Genomic DNA, 23,342 nt, shown 5'->3' with positions numbered 1-23,342 from the left:
GTGATGTGTGATGGACTACTGTGTGTTGAACAGATTGCAAGGTTTGATGCGCTGCCCAATGGTTAGTTTTGTTCCATTAGTGGGATTTCAGTTATCACTTCATTTTGAGTTGACCTATGCTTATCCATTTGTCTGATCTTGGGTCTGTAGGCCATTCCTGTAGGGCCCACTATGGGAAATGGGGTGAGTCATGTGGAATACACTAGTTACTTTAAGAGTTGCACTGGGACTCGTCTCGGACTGAGTCTGCATGTCAGACTGACATTCTCTCAGATAGCTTCTGCAAATGGCTTGTCTGAAATCTGCTGCTTCCCTATTAACCAATGTACTGAGTACACTGTAGGTTGGATCTTCCGGGAGCATGTACTTCCACAAGTTGTACTAGAAGTGTGTGGGACTAGAGTGCAACGGCCTAGGTGTGCATGCTATTCATGATCATGGGTGTTCTTGCTCCTCTGTGTCTGTAGAAAAATATGCCTCACTGGAAGTATGTGATGTTGGCCTAGGTCAGTACATGTTGACATGTGTGGACCTTGGATAGTACAAGGTTTAGCTGACTCCAATTTGTTGATAGCCCTTCACTGGTGGTGTGTGTGTGGAGGCAACAAAATGTTGACCTTTCTATACACTCCTGGGTGTGCATCGATTTTGGGATTGTTTGTTGTTCTTCCCACCTCCCCCTCAAAGACAGGCATGGGTTTGTGAATAGGGTACCTAGGACTGAAGCAACCAGTATGTTACACATACTTGTGATTATATGAAATATGATTTTGAACCTAGTGTACACACTCAGTTATGGCACATGAGTTCTATACTAGCAAATCCCATTACAAATTGCAGACCTTGAAGTTTGTGATTGTTATCATATACACTGACATATGTAGTCCAGGCAATAGGCGGAGGAGGTGCAGCATGATTGTTAGCTGCAACTGTAAGTACTTTGATGACAAGTTATTGGCAGTTGTTACCCATCATGTTGATTATTGTATATGCGATGTGTGAGATGACCTTTGTATGCAGGCTTCCCATGTACTTCCTCTGAGACTTTCAATGATCTGTATGGTGATATGAGCTGTTACAAGTACAGTAAATGTATTGTCAGATTGACCACTTGTGCTATTCCACACAATGCAGTTCCTATGGTAAATAGTTGCCCTTTGTCTTCACAGCTGCAAACATGAGTGCCGCACAGAGGCATGAATTTGAGAGGCGGGCCATGAGGTACCGACACATCCTGCAGGTGCAGTCAGGGTTCCGGCGGATGGCCCATAAATACCAGTCGGATCAGGCCTCTGGAGCATGGTGGGCTTCACCACAGGGTGGCCCAACGTTGCCCACTACAGCCACCACCACCACAACCACCGGTTCTCCCCAAGTGGCCCCAGCCACAGCGGGGACAGCTGTCCCTGCCTCTGCAGCACAACCAGGACCCAGCAGTGTGACAGCTGCAGGACAGTACAGTGGGCTAGGCTCAACACCCACACAGAGCACCTCTGCCAGGACCCAAACAGCAGCAGCACCTCCAATCGACCCTGCGGCATTCCAGGCTTTGGAACGCAAAATGGACAAATTTATGAGGAAGGTAGACAAGCTTAGCCAGGATGTGGCCTACATCAAGAAGAGGGTCAGGTCTATCAGGCGGACTCTCCGGAGGGCCAACCTCTAGGACTGATATGTTCAATGTACTTAATTCCCTCCCCTCCCTCCTCTTTCCTTGTTATCATGATTAGTGGGCTTGGGGGATTAGTGTTAGGTTAGTATATGTTGTTAGCTTAGTTAGTGTTAGGGAGGAGGGTGGGGGGGTCCTGATTCTTTCTACTTTTCATTATTTAGTGTGTGGGTGGGTGGGGGTCAATGTTGGGGTTCCTGTGTGTTTAAAAAATAAAGAAAAATAAACAAAATAAAAAAATATTCAAAACATTTACAAAAAAAATATGATTGTTTAGGATAGTATAGTATGTGTGTAGGTTAGTATGTGTTGTCCTGCATGTGTCCTGTCTCATAATGGTGGGTGGGGGGTTGATGTTTAGATCGATTCGTTATATGTGTAGAGTAAGTTTAGCTTAGGTTAGTTAGGGACAGTTTTGGGTAATGAGTAGTCAGGTTAGATTAGTGTAGGTATGACTTTTCCCTTAGTTGCCTCTGGTGTGATTAGTTATGAATAAATATATAGATAACCCTTTGCATTATGTGTAAACTGCTACTTGATCATGGCCTTGCCATCAGTGTAGGTGATTGTTGTTCTATGACATTTGTGTCCTATGCTACAAACCAAAACAAACTGAGGTGTAAAATGGCAGCTACCCCTGTGCTACCTTGGTAAGTATCCACCATTTGTTAGAACCACCAATCGGAGTAGACATGGATCACAAAGAATTTGTGTTGATGAGTATGTTTTCTATGTCACAAAGAGTGCTTCCAGACTTGGGCCCTCATTCTGACCTTGGCGGTCTTTTCGCAAGACCGCTGAGTTACCGCCGCGGTGAAGACCGCCGACCGCGGCGGTGTGCCGCTGTGCGCATTCTGACCGCTGGGAGCGTTCCGCCGGAAAACCGCCAGCAGCCACACTGGCGGTCGGCGGGAAAGTGGAGACTGGTCAACCTCCACCGCCACGCCAGCAGAACACCGCCCACAGAATTACGACCCACATTTCTGTGTGGCGGTCTTCTGTTGGCGGTCTTCTGTTGGCGGTCACGTCCCTATGGCTCCCGTCGCCTCCCGGAGGACCAACGCACAAGGTAAGTTGATCGTCCGTGAGGGGAGGGGGTGGGGGGGTGTTGTGTGATGTGGGCGTGCATGGGGGTGTGCGTGTGAGTGTGTAGAGGGGGTGTGTGAGTGCGTGTATGCGGGCGGGGGGTGCTGCTGTGTCTATGGGTAATGTGTGCTGTTCGGCAGGTGCGCATGTCGGCATGTATGTGTGCGGGTATGTGTCCCCGTTGTGTATGTGTGTGTAGGGGGGGTGTATATGTGCATGTTGGGGGTGTGTGCATGTCGGGGTACATGTATGTGCATGTCGGGGTGGGGGTGGGGAGGGGGTTCGTACCACCTCTGGGGGGTGGCAGGGGGGTGGAGGGTGTGGGGGGAGGACTCGGGTGGGTAGTGGGGGGTGGGGGAGACCCCTATCAGTGCCAGGGAAGGAATTCCCTGGCCCCGATAGTGCTTACCGCCATGGTTCGCACGGCGGTTCCCGCTCGCAAGAAACCGCGGCGGTAGGCAGGGTCATAATACCCTTGGCGGTCTTGGGACGACCGCCGGGCCGGAGTGCGCAAACTCCAGCCCCGCGGTCATGACCGCCGTGTCGGTCGGAGTGGAGAAGTAGCGGTCGGTCGCGGCGGGGACCGCCGCGGTCAGAATGCCATTTTTAATACCGCCGGTCTGTTCGCGGTCCGACCGCCGTCTCTCCGCCGACCGCCAGGGTCAGAATGAGGGCCTTGGTATTGTGGGGAAATTCTTAGGTCAGACTGCAGTGTGATGTTCAGAGACATCTTTGAAGATGAGGTCTTGTTAACACTCTTGTCTTCTTGTCTTCTTATATGACATTGATCATTTGTGCTAAAATTCAGCATGATTACCTATTTGGATATTTACTCTGAAAGGTTGATTGATGCTGTGTTTTGTAGTGTTTGCTTAGATTAGACTGCATAATTCAATGTGTTAGTATTGCATGGTGACAACATTTATCAGCCACTATTAGTTGACTTTGATTTCTCTTGATGAAGCATTATTCTGTACAACACAGCATGATTGTGTGTGGTTTCTCCCTTCATCAGTTATTCTCCTCAGGATGGGCAGGCTATGATGCAATCCTGGCCACTGCACAGATGTATCTGACTACATGATGTCAGGACAGTTGTAATGACAAGCTACATGGTTGTCACACAGGCACATTTGTGTTATCTACTGCACAGTTGATGTGTCAAATTACACAGAGACATATTTGGTGTGCAAGTGCAATTTATTGATAGGTGCTGTAGTGCAATATGTACATTGTCCATGTTTGCTCAGTCCGTTCTAGTGCAATCTTACATGGTGATCCTACAGAAGGGGTGTGGATAATGCTTCTGACATGCTGGGGTGATGTTACAGACAGTGCAGAGGGACAGGATTTGCCGATTAGTAGGAGAGAGACATTCACTGGCAATGCTGACAAGTTATACAGTGGTTAGCAGAACAGTCATTGAGTATAGTTGTAGTAAGACTGGCATTTGACAAAACTTAGGACCTTGGTCAAAGTAGGCCATGGTGCAGGGACTAGTGCTTCCGGGTACTCTTCCGTGTGAATGTGATCTGTTCCATGTCTTCTTCTTCTGATGTTTGTGTTGCCTGCTTTGTCCTTGTTGTTGTTGGTTGTGAAGGGGCAACACACACCTCAGTGTTAGAAGATGTGGAGTCAGACATCCCGGTCTCTGCTCCCTGTGAAGGTCTCAAGGGCAGTACTGCAGCAAGGAGGGTCTGCTGGTTTTTGAGAATAGCAGCCACATCACGATGGTAGGCAGCCAGGTCGGCCCTGAGGGAGTCATGATTGCATTCATGCATGCAGTGGAAGGTTTGGGGTGCGAGGTGTTGTGGCAACTCCCTTACTGCAGTGGTGAATTCCTTGACAGTTTCTTGTAGTCCTTGCAGTATGGATGTTAGGGCTTGCATAGCTGCTGCCTGATCTGCAGATGACATGCACGAGCGCACCCCCTCAAGGCTGGCTGCCATAGTTTGCATCCCCACCCGCACCTCCTTGGCCAGCTCCCGCTGTACTCCAACTACAGTTCTTTCATAGCTGGTGCCAGTGTCGTCAGAGTCCTCAGCTGTATTGGAGCTGGCAGGTCTTGCAATTGGGGTGGTGGGTGTTTGTTCTGTGCTCCTCCTTGTGACTGAAGGTGGGGTCTGGAGGGTTTCAAGGACCTTTTGGATGGTCTCCTGGGGAATGTTTATGGGCTCGTCATCCATGTCATCAGGGAAATCTGGGACAGGCATATCGGCAGGTGATCCATCTTCCTCTGCAATGAAACAGGGTACAATTAGTGTGTCTGTGTTGTGACAATTTTGATGTGACATGCCTGCCTTTTGATGAATTCACTTTGTGATCTTGTTTGGTATTGGTATCTGATGTCCTTCAGATGGGCATTGTTATAGGCCTATGGCCCACCTGTGTGTCACATGTATGTTATTGAGTTATCAGACTTGTCAGCCTCATCGCCTCTAGGTGTTGCTTTATACCAAATAGAGAATAGCCACCTTTTTGTCCTACTCGACCCTCCGTGTATATCCATTCTCATGGTGAGACCTTTCACTGGCTGTGGGTGTTCTGATGGTCCTGGCAGCACAATTGACCCTCAGGACCTGCCCCAATCCCTGATCGTTCACATTGACTTAAATGTAATTGACATGTAGCATATCCTATGCGTGGCAATGTTATGATGTGATATGGATCTTGATATTGTTAATGTGTCCTGCTGATGTTGGGTAATGTGTGTTACATTGGATTGCCCTGATAGTCGTATCAGTGTCCTATTTCCCCTCTGACTGTGCAGGTGTATTTCAGTGACCAGTTCCATGTGTCCCCTCCTCAATGCTGTTGTCTTAGCAGTATGACTTTTGTGATGTTGCCTTGTTTGCCAGGCACGGGAAGGACCCTGACATATGCAGCATGGGTGTGTCCTTGGTGCTGTGTCACTCCTATTGTTATTTACATTGGCTGATGTTTGTGACACCTATGGGCATTGACATTTGAGTGTACTGGGGCCTTTGTCTTGTTTCAGGAGATTGTTGCAGATGTCATCCTCACCCCCTAATTTAGGTATGTATGTTCCATGGGGAGGTTACTGCCATTGGCTACTTGATCTGCACACAGATCAGAGGTGGTAGTGTCAACTGTTGTGGCAGTTACATTGCAGTTATCGTTTTGGCTAGAGGATTGTTAATAGGGCCCTAGTTAATGTAGGAGATATGTTGGCTGACGAGTGCCAGGATGTAAGTTTGACGTAGTGGCCTTCCCTCCTATCGAGGCTTTCCCTTTGCTCCATTGTTGGCATGAGAGCATGCCCCCAAAGGACTGTTGTTGGTGTAGTGTAATGTAGTGCCCCAGCTTCTGTCTGTGCAGGCCATGCCCCCCTGCCGTGCCCCTTTACCCATGCCACTCCATGTATATGATGACTTACATGCAATGTGTAGTAGGTTTTTCCCCCCCTGCTTACAGTCAACATTATTGTATTTTAATTCCCCATGCGACTTACCCTGCATGTCTGTTGTCTTGTGGTAGTCTGCGCTGTCCTGTCCTTGAATCCCTGTGACGATCTCCTCAGGGATGACGGCTGCGACCATCTCCTCCATGTGGTCCAGGGCCTCCTGGTGTGCTGGACTCCCACCTCCAGTCTGCAGTGCTGCCTTCCTGTTCCTGGCCATTTTTTCCTTAGTCCTACGTTTGCAGTCATGCCAGCGTTTCTTACACTCTGTGACTGTCCTGCGTACTTCAGCCACACTGTTGATCTTGTCAACAATTTGTTGCCATATGGCCTCTCTCCTACTGATTGGCAACTTTGCGGTGATAAACAGTTGGTGCTTGTGTTCTGTCACCTCTTTAACCAGGATTTCCTGCTCCTCTGCACTGAAGCGACACTTTCTTTTCTTTCTATAAATGTCCTGGTTCTTGTATGGATCGTCCTGGCTGGTTCCTGGTCTGCTGTCATCTTCCTGGGGTCTGTAGTGGCATCTGGGATCCATTTTGGCTCTCCTAAGGTGCACTTGCAGTGTTCGCGTTTTTTTTACGCTATTGCGTCAAAAAACGGCGCATATCCGGGTTGCGCTGTCGGAAATTGACTCACAGTAATTTCCGCCGCATTAACGTCGTTTTCCTTTACGACTTGACGGCACGATGTGCGTCAAAAATAATGACTCCCATCTGTTGATTGCGCCGCCGTGCGTCAAAGTATAAATTTGACGCCCGCACGGCGCTACGAAATGGTGTTAGCCGGTGGTAAATTTTTTTACGCAAAACTGCGGGGGCGCAGTTTTGCGTCAAAAAGTATAAATATGGCCCTGAATATCCCTATCAAAGCCTACAATCTGGAACCTTACCGATGCTATGGCAACCCTGTTGTACAGATACTTACCTATCACAGCAACTAATACTTACATAACAAATGTCTCCTACCTACATTATCTGTCATAGCTACACTAGTCATCCTTTATCGTATGGCTAACAAACCCTTTCCATTCTAAAGCAAACAGTACAGGAAACAAACTCTGTCACTCACCCTCTTGTGGCTGCTGTGTTGCCCTCGAGTGGCCATCTTACTTCGGGTAGGCCATTAGGGGGGTCAAGGGCTGATGGGCACCTTTTCCTCATTGGGAGGCCATCCCCAATAGGGCCTCTGCTGTCTTCCGGGCCCAGCGTCTCAGGTCCTCCCACCACTTCCTGCAGTGGGTGTTCCACCTGGTATGGACCCCCAGAGTCTGCACTTCCTTGGCGATGGATTTCCACAACCCTTTCTTCTGATGGGAACTGACCTGCATGGGAGACATAGCAGGAAAGGCACATTTGTGTAGACCCAACAACCTACTACATTCTTAGGCCTACAAACTGTTAACAAATCATAATAGTACACAACTTCACACTTGCACAACATTCCCAGCAGTCATAGCCGAAGCTACACCCTCCACTGGAATATCCTTCATAGACATTCTAACAATCTTACATACCCATGTACCAACAAATATACCATACTGTGACCTACCTGATGTTCTGGAGCACCATACAGCTTTATGTACAGGGGTAGGACCCAATCCACAAATTTCTGGAGTTCTTCCGTAGTGAAGGCGGGAGCCCTGTCTCCTGGAACACACACAATTGTGGCTCCCAGGAACACGACACAGCAGTGCACTCAGTGGAGGTCTTGATGGCTGGCGAGTCAAGTGAGGTACACTGTAGAAAATGGCAGTCATGGTTTCCAGCAGTCTGCATCGTCACCGCCGGAGGTAATCGTCACTGGGCCCTGTATGACATAGACATCAAAGTTAACCAATTAGGAGTTGCACGGCGGTTCCGACTGCTCTTCCACGACGGCATACGCTGGTGGAATGAGCTCACTGTCATCTGTCCCCTGCATGCAGGACAGGCTGCAGCCATATTACGCTGTTACTGTTTATAAAACATAATGAATGTCACTAATCTTTTTCATTATGGACATGAAAAAAGTTACCGTCCAGGACTGTGTACAAAACAATCAGGCAGTATACATTTTCACAGTGCACAGAATCAGATTGTGTCATAATGACAGATTGAAAAACAAATACAAACATGATGATGGTGACTGTACACTAGCATTGACAGATAAACATCTTTCTGATGTAATTCTATGTAATACCCAGATGTATGTGCAAAATACATAAGTATTACAACTGCTCTGCACTTTGAAGTCTGCTTTGTATGCAAAAAGTGGTAGCAGATGTGATGGTTATCCTCCATTTGTTACCATGAAGTAGGATGCATGAAGTGTAATTGTTGTCACTCTTGTGTTGTTTGCTATGTGTAGATACCAACCACTGTAGAGGCTGAGACATGCACCTGTGTACCGGCCCAGGTTGACTTAACAATGATGGAAGAATGCCACATCATCTCCAACTATTGTCTGAACCGTGCTACAATCAGGGACCTGTGTACCCAGTTGGATTGTGATCTGCTGCCAGCCAATTAACAACCTACAGACATTCCTCCAACTCTGCAGGTGCTATTCATCCTCCACTTCTTGGCCGCTGGCTCATTTCAGGGGATGGTGGGAATGGCAACATTGTTGCCTCGAACAATGTTCAGCAACGTGTTGAGGGTTGTCTTGTCTGCCTTACTAAAACATGTGGGAAGCTACAATTAAATTTCCCCATACTATAGATTTACCCATTGTGAAGGCTGAATTCTATGCAATGGGAAATATCCCTCATGTGATTGGGGCCATTGATGGCACCCATATTGCATTAAAACCACCCAGGGATAATGAGCAAGTGTATAGAAACTGTAAGAGCTTTCACTCTATAAATGTGCTGATGGTCTGCTTAGCAGACCAGTATATCTCCCAAGTGACTTCCTGGGTCCGTACATGATTCCTACGTCCTCAGGAATAGCAGTGTCCTATGGTTGATGGAGCTTCTACAAAGAAAAAGAGCCTACCTCATCAGTGATTATGATGAGTGTTTGTGAAATTACTGTCACCGAAGCCTTCCTTCTCACTCTGTATATAACATATTGGATTGTAAATGTTTGTTTCCTCTCTCCACAGGTGATTCAGGTTATCCCAGTCTCTACTGGTTACTGACACTGGTGAGGAATCCAAGGACCAGGGCTGAAGAACAGTACAATGAGGCTCATGGGAGGACAAGAAGGGTGATGAAAGGACATTCGGTCCTTTGCAAGGTTCAGATGTCTGAACATCTCTGGGAGTTACCTGCAGTACTCACCACAGAAGGTGTGCCAGATTGTCTGCTGCATGCTCCACAATCTTGCACTAAGGAGGAATATCCCATTGCTGGAGGAGGAAGGAGTTAGGGACAATCCGGTGCAGAAGAGGGAGAAAATCTGAGTGACAAATATGGGGACAAGGACGGTTGCACATTTGTGGCTACTATATTCTGGTATCAAATTATCATGGACATAGGTTGCTGCTTATTGTATCTTCAATACTTGGCATCTAAAGGTGTGAGCTGTGTAGTACAACTACAATGAGTGTGTATTACTCAGTTCATTTCTGTAAGATGCATCGATAATCTTGTCCCATCTTACCTGAACAGGATTGAGGTCATGTGTTCAATAGCATTGGATTGTCTTTCTATGTGTAAATCTACTTTGTAATCGGTTTAACCATCATAATTTGCAGGTACATACTGTTGACAACTGTGCTATTGATATGTGATGTACCTTCTTTACTATCTATTGCAGAAGTGCTGTGGATGGTTTTTTACTACTCTTCCCTCTCTACTACCTGAGGACCCAGGGATGTGTGGACACTGACTTTGCTGCAGACAACCGGATGTCAGGATGATACATTCACATTTTCACTGTGTATTAATAGTCACTTTCTTTAACATGTCACAATTTGGTTGCACTATTTCAGTTATTAAACACAAAACACCATAACTTGTGTGTAAATATATCTATTGTGAATAACAAAGGGAAGGATAGGGTGCAAAGTAGTAAGACCATGGTTTTTGAACTCATCAATCTGTTAGGCCAAGCAGTGAGTAGCACAGGTCCAGTATCTAAGTGGCATTTGAAAATGAGGCTATGGCAGCAGAGAGTCAACAAGGTGTCTCAGTGGCACACAAGGGAGACTGTTCTAGAGAGGATAATTTCCTGGCAGTAGGGTTGGTCTTGGCTTCAGTCCCTGCAGGACGTCTGGCTCTGTGACCACGTTTTCAGGGGGGTTCTTCAGCTACAGAGGGTGGCTCAGTAGTGGCTTGTGAGTCGTCAGACATGGCCACCATTTCCCTAGCTGCATCAAATGTAGAGGGTTGGTCAGTAGTGCGGCTAGCGGAAGGGGCCTGGTGATGGGTGGAGGACTCACGCAGGACTGTGATGAGCTCCTGCATCAAGCCTTTCATGGAGGCCGTGGTGGCATTGAGGGCATGCCACTCCTGCATGGCCTCCTGCTGGTGCTCCCTCTGCAGCCTCAGATTTTCCCCCCAACATGTCTAAAATCTGGCCCATTTTACCTGGGATAGGTTGTATGCTCCCAGGACTTGTTCTAGTGCCTTATTGGTAGATGGCTCTCTGGGTTACCCCACCCTGCGGTCCCTAGATGCCCTCCACTTGCCCCTAGCACCCTGTGCCTGTGTCTCTGGAACAGTGTGCTCACTCCACTTACACCAGGACCTTCATCATCTTGTATGGTGGGTGCTGACTCAGGTCCCTGTACAGGTGGGCACACTATGGATTGACGTGGCCCAGGGACACTGGTTTGGGGGCGTTGGGCAACAGGTGTTATGGTGGCTGAGGTTGTTGGGGGCTCAATGGTGTCCTGGGTAAGTCTGGTGGAGGTGGACTGCCCAGAGAGACCGGATGGGCCAGGTAGGTCTTCCAGTTCCAGACATCCTGTGTAGCTGTCATTGCTGGGGTCTTCAATGGGTGGAGGACTGGCTCTACGTGGCACTGGTTGACTGAGGACATTCTCAGTGACACCTGTGAATGACAGGGATTGTTATTCACATCTTCCTAATGTACTTTACAGAGACTGCTAGGTAAGTGCTATATGTCATGCTTCAGTACTCTGGTGTTGTTATAAGAGGGGAATGTGCATTGTTAGGTGGCTAAAGGGTGATCCATTGTGGGAGTTGTAGTGCTTCATGCTGTACATTCATTAGGTCCATGTGGGTGTGGAGACTTTGAGGTTGGTGTTAGTAGGGTATGGTGAGCATGCAGAGGATAAGGATGCATGCATTACAGGTGTACTTAATACAAGGGGATTAGAGGTGACTTACAAGTTTCCAGTCCTCTGGGGATTCCACTGAGACCCTCAGGGTGCAGGATCACCAAGACCTTTTCCTCCCAAGAGGTGATCTCCAGGGGAGGAGGTGGGAACCCACAGCCAATCTTCATGCGGGTGATTTGGTGTCTGGACACCATGGACCGGACCTTCCACCTCAGGTCGTTCCACCTCTTCCGTATGTCTTCCCTTATGTGTGGATGGCTTCCAACTTTGTTCACCTTGTTGATGATCCTCCACCATAACTCCATCTTCCTTACCATGGACGTTTGCTGGACTTTTGCCCCAAACAGCTGTGGCTCTACCCTGATGATTTAGTTCAACTTGGTCCTTAATTCATCATCAGTGAAACAGGGGTGCTTTTGTCAGAACATGGTGAGTGTGATGTGTGTGTGAGTAAAAATTATTTTAAGTGAAGTTTGATGCATGAGAGGTGTGCAGATGTCTGTGATGTCTGTGTACAGTGTGATCTTCAGAGTGATCATGTAATGTATGGTAGTTGTTTGTCGTAGCAAAGGATTGTGTGTGTGTATGTTTTATTGTGGTGTGTGTGGGGGGATGTGGTGTGTGTATGTGTATCAGGTGTTGGGTATTCGAATTGGTTCCATTTCGACCGCCGTGGTCCGGAAAACTAATGGATTACTGCTGGGTTAAGACCACTATGCTGATTTGTGGGTCATAATGAGGAGGGCGGTATTTTTCTGTTGTGGTGGAGTGGGTGGTGGGACCATCTCTTTGCCGCCGTCTTTCAGCCTGGCGGTATCAGATTTGTGGCTGTTTTCTGGCGATTTTGTTTTTGTGAGTCGTAATAGGGCAGGCGAATCACTGCCGCCACTGCAGTCTTTTGGCGGCTGCCAGCATGACAGTCTTTGGGAAAGACCGCCAAAGTCGTAACGAGGGTCTAAGTCTGAAGGTAAAACTTTAATAAAGGCCTCCCGTTCACTGTAGCCGAGCAGGGCTCCACCATGGTTGTCATAATATTTTGACTTTGCCCCAGTCAGGTGCGACCAGATGTCCAGATTGGTGCTTTTGTTTTCGATGAGCTATAAAACATTTATTCTTTAACCCCTTGATCGCCACGGATGTAATGGTTACGTCCGTGGCAGTGCCTCTCAGGCGCCACAGATATAACTATTACGTCCATGTACCGGCCCTCGGGGGACGCGCTTGCGCTCCCCCCTAGGGCCAACCCCCCAGGTCAGGGCTAGAAGGTGATTTGTTTCCCCTTCCACCGGCGACCCCCCCAGTGAAGTCTGTTGACGTCATCACGCGATTGCGTGCTGACCTCATCAGAGATCACCTGCCATCACAGTGGAAGCATGCTTCCAGCATGATGCAGAAGAGAAATGCAAAAGCATTTTGTCCTCTGCTCGGGAGGAGGGGGCCAGCAGAGGCATGAAAGGAAAAGAAAGGCCTTTCCTTTCATGTCTCTGCAAGCATTTCTGCTGCCCGATCGAAATGCCCACTAGACACCAGGGATTTTTTTTTTTTGGTAGGTAATTACAAGAGGGAAACGGCCCCTTGGGCAAGGGCCGCTGTCCGGGGGGCCAAATGTTTTTTAGGCCATTAAACCCCTAGACACGAGGGATATTTTTTTAATTTTTCTTTAGGTTTTATATGTGGGGATTGATCCCTTAGGCAAGGGTCACTTCCCGGGGCCCAAATTAGTTTTGGGCCATTTCTGCCCCCCCTGGAGGCAGATCAGTCTAATATAATCAGGCTGCTCTGCCCCTGGGGGGGCAGAAACCACTAGACACCAGGTATTTTTCTTTTTTTTATACTTATGCATGAGGGGAGCGGCCCCTTGGGTGAGAGCCGCTCCCCAGGGGGGGGCAAAATATTCTTATGCCATTTCTGCCCCCCTGGGGGCAGATCGGCCTAATGTAATTAGGCCGATCTGGCCCTGGGGGGGCAAAAAGGACTAGACACCAGGGATTTTTTTTTTTATACGTACGCATAAGGGGAACGGCCTCTTGGGCAAGGGCTGTTCCCCAGGGTGGGAAAAATATTTTTAGGCATTTTATTTCCCCCACCAAGGCAGAACAGCAGAATATAATTGGGCCGATCTGCCCCCGGGGGAGGGGGGGGCATAAACATCTAGATACCAGGGATATATATATATACATATTTTTATTTACTTTATGTTTTTATGTACGGGACTTGACCCCTTATTCAAGCGTCGCTCCCCTGGGGGCAAATTGTATTTAGGCCATTTCTGCCCCCCTTGTGGGCAGATCGGCCTACTTTCGTTAGGCAAATCTGCCCCCAAGGGGGGGCAAAATCGACTAGACACCAGTAATTGGTGTGTGTTTTGTTGGAGGGGCAGCCACTTGGGCAAGGGTCGCTCCTCATGAGGACACATTACTGTTGACCATATCTGCCCCACATGAGGGGGGGCAGAAAGTCTACCTGATGCCAGGGAATAAAAAAATATAAAAAAAAGTGGAGTGGTGGCTACCAGTATGGGCCTGGTTATGCCCCCACCAGTATGGGCCTGGGAATGACCCCACCCCAACTGAAGGGGGTAACAGTCTTTCAGCTCTCCCCCGCACACTAAAATATCTTATCCCACTGCAAGCAAGAGGACATTTGATTATTTTGGGTTTTGGTTTTACAATTGAGCCATGAGAGCTTGGTAACTCCCGAAATCGTCCCACTTGGAATGGTGGGGACTGCACTTTTTGTACTTTGGGACGCTGCCATGTAGAAAAATCCACAAGACCTAGACACATCTGTAAACAAAACATCTGGGTGATTCAAGGGTGGTGTGCTTCACATGCACCCTGCACCATTTTCTTACCCACAATGCCCTGCAAACCTCCAACTTTTCTGGAAATCACACATTTTTCATGCATTTTTGTGATGGAACCTTCCTGAATCTGAAGGAATCCACAAAATTCCTACCACCCAACATTGTCTCATCTATAACAACACAAATTCTGCTGTACTTGTCAGCCTAAAAATTATTTTTTTTCAAACTGCCCTTCTGGACCCACTTTGGTTCCCCCTCAATTTCAACATGTTTTTGGCTCTTCCCTGTCACAGGCACTTTGCCCACCTACACAAGTGAGGTATAATTTTTACCGGGAGACTGAGGGGAACGTTGCATGGTAGAAATGAGGGAAAATTCTGATTTTTTTACCAAAATTTTAGGTTTGCTGAGGGTTCTGGGTAAGAAAACATTGTGGGTTCTATGCAAGTCACACCTCCCTGGACTCCCTCGGTTGTCTAGTTTTCAGAAATGTCTGGGTTTGGTAGGTTTCCCTAGGTGGCTGCTGAGCCCAGGACCAAAAATGCAGGTGCCACCCCCACAAAAACAGGTAGTTTTGTATTTGATAATTTTGATGTGTCCACATAGTGTTTTGGGGCATTTTCTGTCACGAGCACTAGGCCTACCCACACAAATGAGGTACCATTTTTATCAGGGGACTTTGGCGAATGCTGGGTCGAAGGAAATTTGTGGCTCCTCTCAGATTCCAGAACATTATGTCACCGAAATTAAAGGAAAACATTTTTGGGCCAAATTTTGAGGTTTGAAAAGCATTCTGGGTAACAGAACCTGGTGAGAGCCCCACAAGTGATCCCATCTTGTATTCCACTAGGTGTCTAGTTTTAAAAAATTTGCAGGTTTGGTAGGTTTGCCTAAGTGCCGGCTGAGCTAGAGTCTAAAATGTACAGCTAGGCACTTTGCAAAAAACATGTCAGATTTCTATGGAAAAATGTGATGTGTCCTTGTTGCGTTTCCTGTCGTGAGCATTAGGCCTACCCACAAGAGTGAGGTACCATTTTTATCGGAAGACTTGGGGGAACACAGTATAGCAAAACAACTGTTATTGCCCCTTGTCTTTCTCTACATTTTTCCTTCCAAATGTAAGACAGTGTGTAAAAAAGACGTCTATTTGAGAAATGCCCTGTAATTTACATGCTAGTATGGCCACCCCGGAATTCAGAGATGTGCAAATAACCACTGCTTCTCAACACCTTATCTTGTGCCCATTTTGGATATACAAAGGTTTTCCTGATACATATTTTTCACTCTTTATATTTCAGCAAACAAATTGCTGTTTACCCCTAATAGAATGAAAACCGAATGCAAGGTGCAGCTCATTTATTGGCTCTGGATACCTAGGGTTCGTGATGAACTTACAAGTCCTATATATCCCTGAAACCAGAAGAGTCCAGCAGACATAACTGTATATTGTTTTAAAAAATCTGACATCGCAGGAAAAAGTTACAGAGTAAAACGTGGAGAAAAATGGCTGTTTTTTTAACCTCAATTTCAATATTGTTTTATTTCTGCTGTTATTTTCTGTAGGAAACCCTTCTAGGATGAACACAAACACACCAGAAATTCAGAATTTTGTCTACTTTTCAGAAATGTTTAGCTTTCTGGAATTCAGCATTGGTTTTACACCCATTTCTGTCAATAACTGGAAGGAGCCTGAAAAAAATAGTAAAAATTGTGTATGTCCTAGTAAAATGTAAAGATTGAGTTTTTCAGATTTAAGTCTGCCTGTTCCTGAATGCTGGAAAGATAGTGATTTTAGCACTGCCTATCCTTCGTGGATGCCATTTTCAAGGAAAAAAAAACACAAGCCTTCTTCTGCAGCCCTTTTTTCCATTTTTTTTTTAACACAATGAAATTTTCACTTTATTTTGGGTAATTTCTTGGTCTCCTTCAGGGGAACCCACAAAGTCTGGGTACCCCTAGAATACCTAGGATGATGTACAAAAAAGGACCCAAATTTGGGATGGGTAGCTTATGTGGACAAAAAGTTAAGAGGGCCTAAGCGCAAACTGTCCCAAACAGCCAAAAAAAGGCTCGGCACCTGAGGGGGGAAAGGCCTGGCAGCGAAGGGGTTAAAAAATCATATATCCGGTTCCCTTTATTGGATTCTTGTCATTTTAGTGTCATTTTAAAGATAAAAATATAATCTATTTGGATTTTTATTGTGATTTGTGTTTTAATTATTTACTGTTTTTTGATTTTTAAAATGCTTTACAAACCTGTCTACTAAGTTAGGCCTAACTGCTTGTTGCTAACCTACCAAACGTTGAGCTGGGATTAATTTATTGAGACCCTGACTGGACCTGATGTGGGTCTGTGGCCTATTTCTAGGTGTACGTACTTACCTGCCCTTACCAATAATCAACTTTCCAACAATGATATAATGGAATACACATTCCCTCGGGGTTTGCTGACAATATGAGTGAGCACAACACCAGTCATTGATTTTTCCTCGATGATACTTATCACTCCAAAGTAACATCATGGGTTTGTGCATTGGTGGCTCTTTGTGCTAAATATAATTTGTTTCTCTTAGATTGTGACGCACTTTTCAATCCCTCATTGACATTGTATGTGGCTGGGTCTATTATGGTCTGTAGTTATGTACCTGCAATGAACATTGTGTGTTATTAGAGGTATATTATGGACAATCCAGGGCATATTTACAAGCCCCTAGCACCTCCTTGGCCTAGCATATTTTTTTTTTACAAAAAGGCGGCATCAAGGAGGCCTTTTCCCTGCACCAGATTTACAAAGTGGGGCAATGCAAACATTTCCCAATTTTGTAACCCCTGAACATATATGCCAGTCATAATGTATTCAAGGGGGGATGTTCCCCTGTTAGGAGGCTCAGAAAAATGGTGCAGTGAAATTTACAAGATTCCACTGCACCATTTTTCCCATAGTTTGTTATGCCTGCCCAAGGCAGGTGTTAAAGTGACACTCCCATTGTTTCCAATGGGTCTCCACACGCATTGCTGTACTAGCTCCATAATTTGTGGTGCTTGTCGACCAATGCGCAACAATAGAGTCAAACATTTTGATGTTAATGCGCTAACGTATGCCATAGTGCGCCATATTGTAAATACATTGCTATCATGGTGATGCTAGGGGGTGCATGGGAGCCCAAGAAAAGTGGCTCATCATAGATGATGTGCCCTTTCTTGTAAATATGGTCTCAGTGTTTTATATTGTTAGACCTGTAATCCTTGGTGTGGTTTCCCCTAACTGTTTGCCTTCAGACCTTCTGTTTTTGCTTACTTCATTTTTGATGTCCTTAGGATTTTGCACAATTTACCTCTGCTACCAGTACTAAAGTACTTGTGCTCTTCCCTTAAAATGTGGTAACATTGGTGTATCTCAGTTGGCAGATTTAGTTTATTGATAAATCCTTAGCAGAGTTCACTACATGTGCCCAGGTCTGTAAAAAAATACTACTTTTGGGCCTGCAGCACTGATTGTGCCACCCAAATAATTAGCCCTTTAAATCTGTCTCAAGCCTGCCACTACAGAGCCTGTGTGTGCAGTTTTAAACTGCCATATCAGCCTGGTAATGTCAAAATTCTGCCAGGCCCAAACCTTTCTTTTTAATATCTAAGTAACCCCTGGGCAGCCCCAAGGGCAGGGCCCAGTACATTAAAAAAGTTGGACATGTACTTTTAAGTTGTGCATGTCCTGGTGGTGAAAAATTCTTAGATTAATTTTACATCACTCTCCCATAGCTTAATATTGGGTCCCTCGTAAGTTAACAGTGGGGTTACCTTCTTACATCTTATAATTCAGAATCTGGAAGAGATAGACTTTTTTAGTTTGGTGTCTCTGAAGTCACATTTTAAAATCACAACTTATCGTGAAGTCGTATTTTAAATTGCAATTCTGAAAATGTCACTTTCAGAAAGTTGGCATGTTCCTGCATTAACAATTTGGTGATTGTTGTCTGTTGCTGATCACGTCTGGAGTGGGGAACAGCTGGGCTTTGTGTATTTCCCCTAGAGAGACACACATAAAGGGAGCCTAGGTGTGACTTAATTGGCCACCTGTGTCCTAATGGGCCATCCTGGGCAAGATGGGAGGTAGAAACTGGACACAACCTCACCTTAAATAGGCTGTGTCCTGTCCAGACACAAAGCAATTCATACCCTCCTGTAGTGAGTCTGAAGCCAGGGAAGGAATGGCAGGACTTCTGTGCACATTCAAGGCAATTATTTTAATTCTCCACTTCAAAGGCACCACTGGGTACAGGGACCGGACCTCAGGCACCACCAACCCAGTACATTTCTTGACCTGTGGATACTGTGCCAGAAGAAGGACTGCTAATCCTTTTGCTTGGGAATGAGAAGGACTGGACCTCAATCTCTCCAAACCAGAGTGACTCCAAGGGCTAGGTGGCTGGCCTCCTGATCTGAAGTCTCAGGAACATACCCGATTTCCAACCACCCTGCCCCTGCACCTGGACTGCAGTGATGCTGTTCCACTCCTGGACCATTGGAAGTGGCCTGAAGCATCCTTTGCAGCTGGAGCTGCTGTGGGAGCAGAATCAATGCATCGCAGCATGTAGAAAATCAACGTATCACCTCTACTGTGTGGGATAGAAATGGCACAACAAGAATTGTATCTCCGATCTACCTTGCATCTGGAAATCAGCACATCACTGTAGTAACTGGCACTGCAGCATATGTCTCAGTTAAGGTATTTGCATCCCCGATGATGGCAGCCTTGATGAGGCCTCTGAAACCCTGCATCTCAGCCTCTGCACTCATTGGAACTCATGCATCACTTCAACTACGCAACACATCTTCAACGCATCAGGAACACTCACTCCCGCATTACCACATCTCAGAACCAACGCATCACCTCTGTGGCATGGAGAACATCAACATATCCCCTCTACTTCATGGTTCAGGACTGACACATCGGTCTGCATCCCAGATTTAACATACTTTGGTTCAGCAAGCCCACCTCTACTCAGCCTGTGCTCCATTGTGGACGACTTGAACTTTTGAATCTTTCTGGTCCCTTACAACCAGATATTCTTAGTTGCTGCGTTTGGCTTCTAAGCACTGTTTTACAGTTTATGCTTTAAAAATTCAGAACTCAAATTCTACTTTCTGAATTGCTGTCATCTTTATATTGTTTTATTTATTAAATTAAGTTCTATTTTTTTAACATGGTGTTTGTTTAGTGTTTTTACTGTTTTACTGCTTGAAGTGCTAATCAAATACTTTACAGACTGCCTTCAAGTTAAGCCTGACTGCTCTTTTCCTAGCGACCAAAGGGTGAGCACAGGTTAATTTTGGGTTTCCTTGTGCCTTACCCAGACAAGGATTGTGGTTGCTGCTTGGCCAGGGCACACACCCTATCAACCAACAACCCAAATACTCATGCATAATGTAAGAATATACTCCTGTGTGTTCTTGAGTCTATCATGGTTGCCTCTCTGATTGTCACTGTGTGTCTACTTGTGCTTGGTCATGTGTGCCTCTCTAGAAAGTGCATATCTGTACCAGTGAAGAAGAGGAGGATCAATTGAAAATACTGGGGTGCAGATTTGGAGAAACAACCAGGGCCTAAAGAACTCTGAAATACTGTCAGGAAGTGCCTAAGTAAAAACTAATAGTAGGGGCTCATCATGCATTGTGACTGAATAAGGACCCACTGATAATAGGGGTGGGTGTGACTCATGTAATTACATGTAGCGTAATCACATAGAAATAACTAAAGATTCAGCAGGATTATGTAGAATTACACAAGAAGAGTAATTCTGCATTTAGGCCTAATAATAATACAGTGGAAAAAATGTCCATCAAACAGCAACAAAGTGTCTTACTTCAGTTATAGAGATTAGGGCATCCATTGTAAACAGTGTCACAGTGAAGGAGTAAAGTCACTAAATTAAACTCAGCTCAACTCCCTGGTAGCTATGACACAGAGCAGACATGCTTAACTAAGAAACACTATTTACAGAACTTATGCAATACCAAACCGTTAAATCAAACCACAACAATAGAAAATCAATTAGAAAAAAAGAGTACATTTTATAAAATAAAATGACACAGAAATTTCAAGAGGTGAAATCAGGCTATGAATTTTTAAGGTTCAAAATAGAGCCAAAATGTGTTACGTGCCAACCACAGTCATCTAGTTGCACTTGAGTAGTACCTAGGTACAAGTTAAGGCTGACCATGTCTGAGCTTAAGCCAGAATAGAAAGCAGGTGTACCCTAATCACACATTTTACTTTCAGAGTAAGGGACAGATTTAGTAAACATTTACGCAGAGGAATGCAGCAAGCCACCTTGCTGCACTGCATGAAAAGGAAAGAGCAGGGATATGCTGTATTTATTATTATATGACACCTTCCTGTCCTTTTCTTGTGCTGGCGTTCAATGAGCTGCCTTGTGCCAATGCAGGCACCCTTGGGCCTTCCTGCACAAAAGTAGTCCTCTGAGACATTTTCCTCTTTTTTTGTGTAATGAAGAATGCAGTACACATATAAAGAGAAAAAAAGAAGGAGAAATAAAGATATTTCTGCTTGTCAGGCCTCCCTGTGGAATGCACAATATTTTGATGCATTCCTAGGTCTACCACTAATAGTAAATCTGAGCAGACACCAACATCCATGGGTGGATGCATGGGAACACCCACGCTCCACCTGTCGAAACGGGGCCACTCACCTGAAAAGCAGGATGTCTACAGGGGTGATGGTATGCCCCCGACCTCCTGGAACACCTCTCGGCACTTCCTGGTGGACATAGAAACCCCGGCAGGTGTCCCAAAAGGAAAGGGGGAGTGGAAGAGAAAGAGACAAAACACTGCCACATCTTGCCGGTCCAGCCAGGCACCCTGTATCTTCGGGGAGCAGGTCGTTGTTGACAGAGTGATAGTAGAGTTAGTGCACTCAACGTTCTTGAAACTGAATCTCTCTTTCTGACATGGGCATGAGAGCGGTAGAAGAACACCGGGATGCTCCAGCACTTTTCTTGGATAATAATAACTGCTGGCACAATTATTAACACTGCAGTACCAAAACCCCAAACTGAGTACCATAACAATAAGTACTGAGACACTAGGGCTGGCTTCACAGAGATTCACTGGTTCACACTACAATTAGAACTGTGGTTGCACTTATCATGCACAAGAAAGATAAACAAGGGCATTAATTATATCACATATAACTTTCCTGCATGCATAAGTTTACACTAAAAGGAACAAAAACGATCCAAAAAATACAAATGTCCACTCTGGGTTTAAACAGTTAGGGTGGGACAGTTTGATTTGGTTTTACTGTGTGCGTGAAAAATCCTTCAAAAGCAAATTCCTCAAATGTAAAAAAGGAAGAATGACACAATTTAAATCCAAGAGTTATGCTATTAGAGATAGAAAAGTCATGTAAATGCTCTTTTAAAATTGCACTGTCACTTTTTGTAGTACTTGAGCTCAAGCAGATTTCCTGAAGCACATTTAGGCAAGTAACTACAATAATAATGTAGAATGTTCAGAAATGCATTTGTCTCTTGAAGATAAGCACTCTGTCAAAATATGAGGTCTGAAATACACCAGCTGTTCTAGGAAAGAGCAGCACTCAAAGAACAAACTCCATGGAGAATACTAGTCACTTAGTTGCATTCTTTTCTGGAGTGCTGGAGGAATGCCTGGTGTCAGCTGGTACAGGAACGAAGAAAAGAAGTGCCTCAAAAGTCCTGAATACGAGGATGACAGCAGGGGCTGGACTGCCAAATCAGATGCTGAGATCAGGAAGCAAAACAAAGCCAAGCAGGGAGGCATGCTTCACTCTGCTATTTATAGCCAATCAGGAAAGCAGTTGAGTTTCAACATGTGGATGAGTCACCAAACCCAATTAGAAGCACATGTCTACACCACACCCAATTAGAAGCACGTGTCTACACCTGCTCACATTAGCAAACAAGCATTGGTAAAACAAGCATTGATAAAACCAATTGTTTACTTAGAAACATGAAGGTTTAATCAAGCACAGAGATATGATTTAACCCTAATCCCTGAGGATGCTGACAGATAACACAGGAGGCACCTCCTATGGAAGATTTCCCAGAGTAACCCATCGCTGTGAAGCGTTACTCCAGATTCATCAAGCCACTCAGGCCATGCAAGGTGGCATTGCCAGGCTTGATAAATCTGACATAGTAGTTTCATTGCCTTTGTGCCCTCTTGTGTGGGCCAAGGGTGACACCATTTTTTGATAAATTTGATCCTCAGTCTATGAAGGGGAATTTAAAAATCCTCAGAGGGGGATGCGTGTAAGCTATGCTATGCTTCTCCAGCAGCTATGCAGATAGCTGCTGGAGAAGGTTGCAGTGAAGCCATAATTTCTGGCACGAATGTTCTGAGTGTGAGAAACTTGAACTTTTCACCAATAGAAGGGCCCTCAACATTTGGATTTCAGGGCCCCTTCAACAATTGAAGATTTCTACCTTTGTAGTTAGTCACTTTTTTAGAGCTCAGATTCTTCAAGCAGGGCACAGCTGCAAGCTGTAGCTGAAAAGGGCTGCATGAGGCAAGATTTCTTCTTTCCAAATGTCTGATGAATTGGATTTTCTGCTGTGGAAAAGCTCTGAGTTGGAGCAACCTGAAAGTTTGGCCCAGCAGCAACACACCTTTGTCGGATCAGCTTGACAGGTTAGTCCCGATCGTACAGAAGTCTTTGGAGCCAAAAAGTTAGGTTCCAGGAAAGTTAGGTGGAGTACAATTTGACACTATCCTAGAGTCCAGGGCCTTGGGGACAGCACTTGACAGTCAAGATTTACTCCAGCAGAGGCCAGCAACAGGATCTAGGGCAGCTCCATTTGAAACAGGTCAGCTGGACAGTTGCGGAAAGGGTAACTTGTAGTGTTTTGTTTCCCTGTAGCTTGAACAGGAGGTCAGGCTTATAAGACTTAGAGTCCAATCCTTTGCCCTTATTATAGGAGCTAGAGCAGGACCAGTCTTCCAGGCTTTTCTTAAGTAACAGAGAGCAGACCAAGTCCTCTTCTGTTCTTCTGAAAGTCCAGAAAATGTCCTGAGGAGGGTGTAGTGGGTGCCACATAAATGCCTGACATGTCAGTGGGTGGTGTGACT

The sequence above is a fragment of the Pleurodeles waltl genome, chromosome 1_2, assembly GCF_031143425.1.
Source record: "Pleurodeles waltl isolate 20211129_DDA chromosome 1_2, aPleWal1.hap1.20221129, whole genome shotgun sequence".
NCBI lineage: Eukaryota > Metazoa > Chordata > Amphibia > Caudata > Salamandridae > Pleurodeles > Pleurodeles waltl.
The sequence above is the reverse complement of the archived record's forward strand: the minus strand, read 5'-3'. Positions refer to the sequence as shown.